The sequence below is a fragment of the Phyllobates terribilis genome, unplaced genomic scaffold (genome assembly GCF_046119375.1).
Source record: "Phyllobates terribilis strain yellow unplaced genomic scaffold, ASM4611937v1 Scaffold_11__3_contigs__length_659146591, whole genome shotgun sequence".
NCBI classification, from domain to species: Eukaryota; Metazoa; Chordata; class Amphibia; order Anura; family Dendrobatidae; genus Phyllobates; species Phyllobates terribilis.
Window position 1 is genome coordinate 29,957,970 of NW_027362771.1, and position 8,537 is coordinate 29,966,506.

Here is an 8,537-nt window from a genome sequence, read left to right on the forward strand (position 1 = left end):
GCGCAAATGCCACAAAGTATCTCGCCTACAATACGCCAAACAGCACAGAAACAAGCCTCAAAACTTCTGGAACAAGGTAATTTGGAGTGATGAGGCCAAAATTGAACTTTTTGGCCATAACCATAAATGTTACATTTGGAGATAGGTCAACAAGGCCTTTGATGAAAGGAACACCATTCCTTCCTATAAAGCACGGAGGTGGATCGCTAATGTTTTGGGGATGTGTGAGCTACAAAAGGCACAGGAAACTTGGTGAAACTTGAAGCAAAGATGAATTTTGCAAGTTATCAGCAAATACTGGAGACAAATTTGCACTCATCAGCCTGGAAGCTGTGCATGAGATGTACATGGATGTTCCAACATGACAACGCTCCAAAACACGAGGCCACGTCGAACTGTTATTGGCTACAGCATAACAAAATGAAGGTTCTGGAGTCGCCATCTCAGTCTCATGACCTCAATATCATTGACCCACTGTAACATACCTGGCGGCGCCCTTGCATGGTGGTCCATCTCCCACTGTGCAAGAGCGCGCACTTGGTCTCCGGTCCAGAATGTCTCTCTGGCTTCCCTCCATGCTGTCTGTTTGTGTCTGTTTCTGCTGCTTAAGGGCGGCGCCCGATCACTTCCTGCTTTTTGTACCTGCTGTGGGTCACACCCCTTGTGCGTCCTCAGCCTATTGCTGTCTGTCACCTGGTATATAACCCAGCTGCTCCAATCAATCCCGGCCTGAGCATTGTGTTTCATTCAGTGTGTGCTTGCACTCTGAAGGTGCCAGGTCCCGTTCTGTGTTCTCTTGTCTGCCTATCCTGGAGGCTGTATTTCCAGGCCTGTCTGAACTCGCTCCTAGCCTGTTCCTCCCGCTATCTAGGGGCCGATTACCTAGACTCGCTCCTGTATCTTGTCTGTCCTGTCTGAACACGCTCCTTGCCTGTTCGTCCCGCCTCTTTGGGGGCCGTATTCCCAGACCCGCTCCTGTATCCCGCTGCAGTGTCGGTCTCTTCTGTACACTCAGTTCCAGTCTGAACTCTCTCCTATCCTTTACCTGTTTTGCCTCTATGTCCGTTCCTTTCCTTTTTCTGCAGAGTCTGTACTCGTACCTAACTCCTCCTTGTTGGCTCTGACTCCTTTGCTCACCGCTCTGGCGGTTCTAGCCTGCTCTGACTCCTTGGCTCACCGCTCCGGCGGTTCTAGCCTGCTCGGTCTCCTTTGCTCACCGCTCCGGCGGTTCTAGCCTGCTCTGACTCCTTTGCTCACCGCTCCGGCGGTTCTAGCCTGCTCTGACTCCTTTGCTCGCCGCTCCAGCGGTTCTAGCCTGCTCTGACTCCTTTGCTCACCGCTCCGGTGGTTCTTGCCTGCTCTGACTCCTTTGCTCACCGCTCCGGCGGTTCTAGCCTGCTCTGACTCCTTTGCTCGCTGCTCCGGCAGTCTTGCTCCGCTCTGACCCTTTTGCTCGCTGCTCCGGCAGCCTTGCTCCGCTCTGACCCTTTTGCTCACTGCTCCGGCAGCCTTGCTCCGCTCTTATCCTTTTGCTCACTGCTCCGGCAGCCTTGCTCCGCTCTTATCCTTTTGCTCACTGCTCCGGCAGTCTCGCTCCGCTCTTATCCTATTGCTCACTGCTCCGGCAGTCTTGCTCTACTCTTGCTCACCGCTCCAGGCGGCCTCGTCCTGCTCTGCTCTTGCTCACCGCTCCAGGCGGCCTCGTCCTGCTCTGCTCTTGCTCACCGCTCCAGGCGGCCTCGTCCTGCCCTGCTCTTGCTCACCGCTCCAGGCGGTCTCGTCCTACCCTGCTCTTGCTCACCGCTCCAGGCAGTCTCGTCCTGCCCTGCTCTTGCTCACCGCTCCGGGCGGTCTCGTCCTGCCCTGCTCTCGCCCACCTCTCTGGGCGGCCTCACTCTGCTGTGTTTGTCCGCCACATCTGTGGTTCTGTTCCAGAGTCCCAGTGTGTACTGGGTCCTATCACGCATGTGTTCCTACCTGCTAGTGCCTTCCTGTCTGCACTCTAGTCGTGCTTGCCTGTACCCCCCTGCCTGCATACCCGCCTGCCTGCATACCAGTTGTGCCAGCCTAACCAGTCTGTTCCTGTATTCCCCTGTGTGGGTCAACAGCCGTGTCTGGGGTCTGTCCTGGAGTAGCACTTGGTCCCTCTGCTTGGTTCCTCCTTGGTGCACTGGCGTCGTATGCCGTCGTGCGACCCTGGTCGGATCGGGTGAATACCTAGTTACGCCCCTCCAGGCATTCACTCTCCGGCACGGTCCAGTGGAATCACACGCACACGCCGCTCAGCCCGGGCGTGCGCATTACAGCATGCTCAGGCCATGGTTCCCGTTGAGCCCCACGGCCTTCGCTCTCTGAGACGTTTTCCAGTGAATACGTGCATTAAAAATAAATAAATAAAAAACTTTTTTCTTTAGCTGAGTTCCAGGCGAAGTAAGCACCCGTCCAGATGGATCTTTCTGCACTCGTTCCTGCGGATCCGCCACGGTACTTTGGGGATCCAAAACAAAGTCGTGCATTTGTGGAGCAATGCATGCTACACTTCAAGGCCTACCCTCTCTATTTTCCTTCCGATTGGGCTAAAGTGGCCTTTATGATTGACTACCTAGCGGGTGATGCCTTGAAATGGGTCACCCCCCTATGGGAAGCATGGGATTCTGTTGTCCTTGACCTGCAGGCCATTCTGGTGGCCTTTCGTATGGTCTTCGAGGACCCTAACCCTGAAGCCCCTGCTGAAGCTTCACTTCCCAATATCCCGGAGCAGCCCCGATGGGTAATGTGTGTGGGTAGCGCACTAGTCCTCCTGCCCGAAGAGACTACTGCCCACCCAGAATCCACACAGGATGACTACGCTCTCCGGAATACTTCTCACAACCTCAAGAGGCAGTCCAGACGTGCTAGACGTAGAGACAAGCCGTCACGCCAGGGTCTGTCCTCCCTGAGACCTCCTGACCCCAACCTTGAAGTCCCTACTGAAGCTTCATCTCCCTGTATCCCGGAGAAGCCCCAACGGGTAATGTGCATGGGTAGTGCACCAGTTCTCCTGCCCGAAGAGACTACTGCCCATCCAGACTCCACACAGGAGAACTTCCTGCACCCGGCATCAGATGCTTCACCCACTTTAACCAGTGTGCATGTCCAAGGATGCTCCGAAGCTGTGATTACCTCCGAGTCTGTGCACCTCTACTACTTGGCGGAGGACCCCCTGTTGCCTCCTGAATCCTCCGGGATACCACTCGATGACAAATGGAGAGAGACTTCTCTACACCCGGTACTCGATACTTTGTCCGCTCCGTCTTGTGAGCCTGACAATGGGTACCCCAAAGTGGTAGTTACCCCCGAGTCTCTACACCCCTCCGACCAGGCGGAGGACCTCCAGTTGTCTCCAGAACCCTTCGGGGTGCTACCTGGTAGCGAAAGGACAGAGACGCTCCTATACTCTGTACCTGATACCTCGCTCGCTTCGTCCAGTGAGTCCAACCTAGTGTTCTCCGAAGCAGAGGTTACTCCCGAGTCTCTACACCCCTCCGACCAGGCGGAGGACCTCCAGTTGTCTCCTGAGCCCTTTGGGGTGCTACCTGGTAGCGAAAGGACAGAGACGCTCCTATACTCTGTACCTGATACCTTGCTCGCTTCGTCCAGTGAGTCCCACCTAGTGTACTCCGAAGCAGAGGTTACTCCCGAGTCTCTACGCCCCTCCGACCAGGCGGAGGAGCTCCAGTTGTCTCCAAAACCCTTCGGGGTGCCACCTGGTGGTGAATGGACAGAGACTTTCCTATATCCTGGATCTGATACCTCGCTTGCTTCGTCCAGTGAGTCCGACCTAGTGTACTCTGAAGCAGAGGTTACCCATGAGTCTCTACACCCCTCTGACCAGGCGGAGGACCTCCAGTTGTCTCCAGAACCCTTCGGGGTGCCACCTGGTGGTGAATGGACAGAGACTTTCCAATACTCGGTACCCGATACCTCGCCTGCTTCGTCCAGTGAGTCCGACCTAGTGTACTCTGAAGTAGATCTTTTCCCTGAGCCTCTGCACTCTTCTGACCCGGCAGAGGACCTCCAGTTGTTTCCTGACTCCTCCGGGGTACCACCAGATAACAAAGAGACAGTGACTTTTCCTCATCCTGTACCTGATAACCCGTCTATTTCTTCCTATGAGCTTGACAAGATGTAGCTCGAAGCAGAGTTTACCCCCAAGTCTCTGCTCCCCTCCAACCCGGTGGAGGACTTCCAGTTGTCTCCTGTACCCTCTGGGGTGCCACCTGAAAATATGTGGAGAGAGACTTCCTTGTGTACTGTTCCTGGTACTCCACCCGTTTCGTCTGTTGCTGAGGATGGCTGGATAGGAGGTAGCATCCTAGCTAACCAGATGAGACCAGTTTTTCCTGTGGACAGTGGGAGTGATCTCCTTGAAGTGAAGGATTGGCCCTCGAATTCCCTGCGGAAGATTCTGGCAGGCCTGAAGAAGAGGGGGCGTAAGGGGGGGGTACTGTAACATACCTGGCGGCGCCCTTGCAAGGTGGTCCATCTCCCACTGTGCAAGAGCGCGCACTTGGTCTCCGGTCCAGAATGTCTCTCTGGCTTCCCTCCATGCTGTCTGTTTGTGTCTGTTTCTGCTGCTTAAGGGCGGCGCCCGATCACTTCCTGCTTTTTGTACCTGCTGTGGGTCACACCCCTTGTGCGTCCTCAGCCTATTGCTGTCTGTCACCTGGTATATAACCCAGCTGCTACAATCAATCCCAGCCTGAGCATTGTGTTTCATTCAGTGTGTGCTTGCACTCTGAAGGTGCCAGGTCCCGATCTGTGTTCTCTTGTCTGCCTATCCTGGAGGCTGTATTTCCAGGCCTGTCTGAACTCGCTCCTAGCCTGTTCCTCCCGCTATCTAGGGGCCGATTACCTAGACCCGCTCCTGTATCTTGTCTGTCCTGTCTGAACACGCTCCTTGCCTGTTCGTCCCGCCTCTTTGGGGGCCGTATTCCCAGACCCGCTCCTGTATCCCGCTGCAGTGTCGGTCTCTTCCGTACACTCAGTTCCAGTCTGAACTCTCTCCTATCCTTTACCTGTTTTGCCTCTATGTCCGTTCCTTTCCTTTTTCTGCAGAGTCTGTACTCGTACCTAACTCCTGCTTGTTGGCTCTGACTCCTTTGCTCACCGCTCCGGCGGTTCTAGCCTGCTCTGACTCCTTGGCTCACCGCTCCGGCGGTTCTAGCCTGCTCGGTCTCCTTTGCTCACCGCTCCGGCGGTTCTAGCCTGCTCTGACTCCTTAGCTCACCGATCCGGCGGTTCTTGTCTGCTCTGACTCCTTTGCTCACCGCTCCGGCGGTTCTAGCCTGCTCTGACTCCTTTGCTCGCTGCTCCGGCAGTCTTGCTCCGCTCTGACCCTTTTGCTCGCTGCTCCGGCAGCCTTGCTCCGCTCTGACCCTTTTGCTCACTGCTCCGGCAGCCTTGCTCCGCTCTTATCCTTTTGCTCACTGCTCCGGCAGCCTTGCTCCGCTCTTATGCTTTTGCTCACTGCTCCGGCAGTCTCGCTCCGCTCTTATCCTTTTGCTCACTGCTCCGGCAGTCTTGCTCTACTCTTGCTCACCGCTCCAGGCGGCCTCGTCCTGCTCTGCTCTTGCTCACCACTCCAGGAGGCCTCGTCCTGCTCTGCTCTTGCTCACCGCTCCAGGCGGCCTCGTCCTGCCCTGCTCTTGCTCACCGCTCCAGGCGGTCTCGTCCTACCCTGCTCTTGCAAACCGCTCCAGGCGGTCTCGTCCTGCCCTGCTCTTGCTCACCGCTCCGGGCGGTCTCGTCCTGCCCTGCTCTCGCCCACCTCTCTGGGCGGCCTCACTCTGCTGTGTTTGTCCGCCACATCTGTGGTTCTGTTCCAGAGTCCCAGTGTGTACTGGGTCCTATCCCACATGTGTTCCTACCTGCTAGTGCCTTCCTGTCTGCACTCTAGTCGTGCTTGCCTGTACCCCCCTGCCTGCATACCCGCCTGCCTGCATACCAGTTGTGCCAGCCTAACCAGTCTGTTCCTGTATTCCCCTGTGTGGGTCAACAGCCGTGTCCAGGGTCTGTCCTGGAGTAGCACCTGGTCCCTCTGCTTGGTTCCTCCTTGGTGCACTGGCGTCGTATGCCGTCGTGCGACCCTGGTCGGATCGGGTGAATACCTAGTTACGCCCCTCCAGGCATTCACTCTCCGGCACGGTCCAGTGGAATCACACGCACACGCCGCTCAGCCCGGGCGTGTGCATTACACCCACTCTGGAGAGATCTCAAGCACGCAGTTCATGCTAGACAGCCCAGGAATTTACAGGAACTGGAGGCTTTTTGCCAAGAAAAATGGGCAGCTTTACCATCTGAGAAAATAAAGAACCTCATCCACAAAAGACTTCAAGCTGTCATTGATGTGAAAGGGGGCAATACACGGTATTAAGAACTGGGGTATGTGAACTAGTGATCAGGGTCATTTGGCTGTTTTTGGTTGTCATTAAGATTTAGAGGTGGGTGGCTGTCGCATCAGTATTTCGCACCTGTGCAGCCCCTGCCTTTATCTTGGGGGTCTGCCGCATCCTGCTTGTGCTTTGGTAATCTGGCCTGGTGTTGGTAAGGCTGTTTTTTTCGGTGATGTTTTTTTGAATTTTTGTCCTTTTCTGTGAGCTGTTATAATTCAAATTCTCTGAAACAAGGCCAAGAAAGCAAAAATTCAGCCGGGGTATGAAAAATATTTAGATTTGAGAGTTGATACCTTTTAATGACTAAATGAAAAGATGGTAACAAGTTGCAAGCTTTCGAGACTACGCAGGTCTCTTCACCAGGCTAGTATAACACAAAATCTGAAGAGTCACATATTTATACACAATAAGACACAGAAATAATGCAATAGATGAGACAGTTATTATGGGAGAGATAAACAGTTCTGGCTATAAATATTTTAGCAGCTAATAGATAAGGAGTGTGAAGGTTTTATTGTCCTGTGACAAGGTCCAGTGTGATGATGCCCCCACAGGTCTGAGGAGCACATTCCTTAGTTGATGTAGAATGACATAAATCCATGCGACACATTCATTCCTGCTCTGAAAGTGTCAAAGGTCACCATCAGTTTATATTCTGAGATTCTTCTTTCTCTTTCAGATTTGAAGTTACATTTTAATACCAGTAATTTCATATCTTTTATGCTGTGATCAAGGGAACAAAAATGTTTGGCTACAGGTAGATCTATTCTTTTTTCTTTTATTGTGTGGCGATGATGATTGATCCTTGTCCTAAGTTTTTGCCCTGTCTCCCCAACATACAGACCCCCAGCTGGACATTTGGTGCATATAATTAAGTACACTACATTAGATGTGATACAGCTGAAAGTACCTGGGATCTTGTAGTCCTGATGTGAATTGGGGACCTACTGGCTAACACAGACGAGGTATGTAAACTTTTGAGCACAACTGTATGTCCTTAGATGTATGTAGTGATATTCATAGGTGGACTATAATGAGGGCAATCTGGGCTACCACCCGGGACCCGAGGCTCCGGGGCCCCAATGAATTACCCCAATTATAATTTGCAATCGCTTGTGTTTGTCACCGCCGTGGCCGCATGTTTGAATTTTCACTGTGGATGTCCATGGGGTGCATAATGCTACTATGAATGTCTATGGGGAGCATTATACTACTGTGGATGTCTATCGGGAGCATTATACTACAGTGGATCTCTATGGGTTGCATTATACTAGGATGTCTATGGGATACATTATACTACTGTGGATATCTATGGGGTGCATTATACTACTGTGGATGTCTATGGGGTGCATTATACTACTGTGGATGTCTATGGGATGCATTATACTACTGTGGATGTCTATGGGGTACATTATACTACTATGGATGTCTATGGGGTGCATTATACTACTGTATATGTCTATGTGGTGCATTATACTACTATGGATATCTATGGGGTGCATTATACTACTGTGGATGTCAATAGGTTTCATAATACTACTGTGGATGTCTATGGGGTGCATTATACTACTGTGAATTACTATGGGGGTGCATTATACTACTATGGATATTTATGGGTGCATTATACTACCGTGGATGTCTTTGGGGTTCATTATACTACTGTGGATGTCTATGGGGTGCATTATACTACTATGCATAATGTACTATGGGTGCATTATGTTCTCCTTTTCTTGTCCTGATTGAATAAATTCCCTGACGAACCCCAGAATGACCAAAAGAGGGGGAAAATGTGCAGGAAGATGCCAATAAGCTAAGTGCACAACTGTTCAGGCCATGGGTCTATATATACACACGTGGTCAAAATTGTTGATACCCCTCCTTTAATGAAAGAAAAACCCACAATGGTCACAGAAATAACTTGAATCTGACAAAAGTACTAATAAATTAAAAATTTATGGAAATTAACAAATGAAAGTCAGTTCTTGCTTTTCAACCCTACGTCCACAAAATTGTTAAAAAAATTACACTCATGAAAAAGGCCTGGACAGAAATGATGGTACCCCTGAAAATAATGTGACAAAGGGACATGTTAAATCAAGTTGT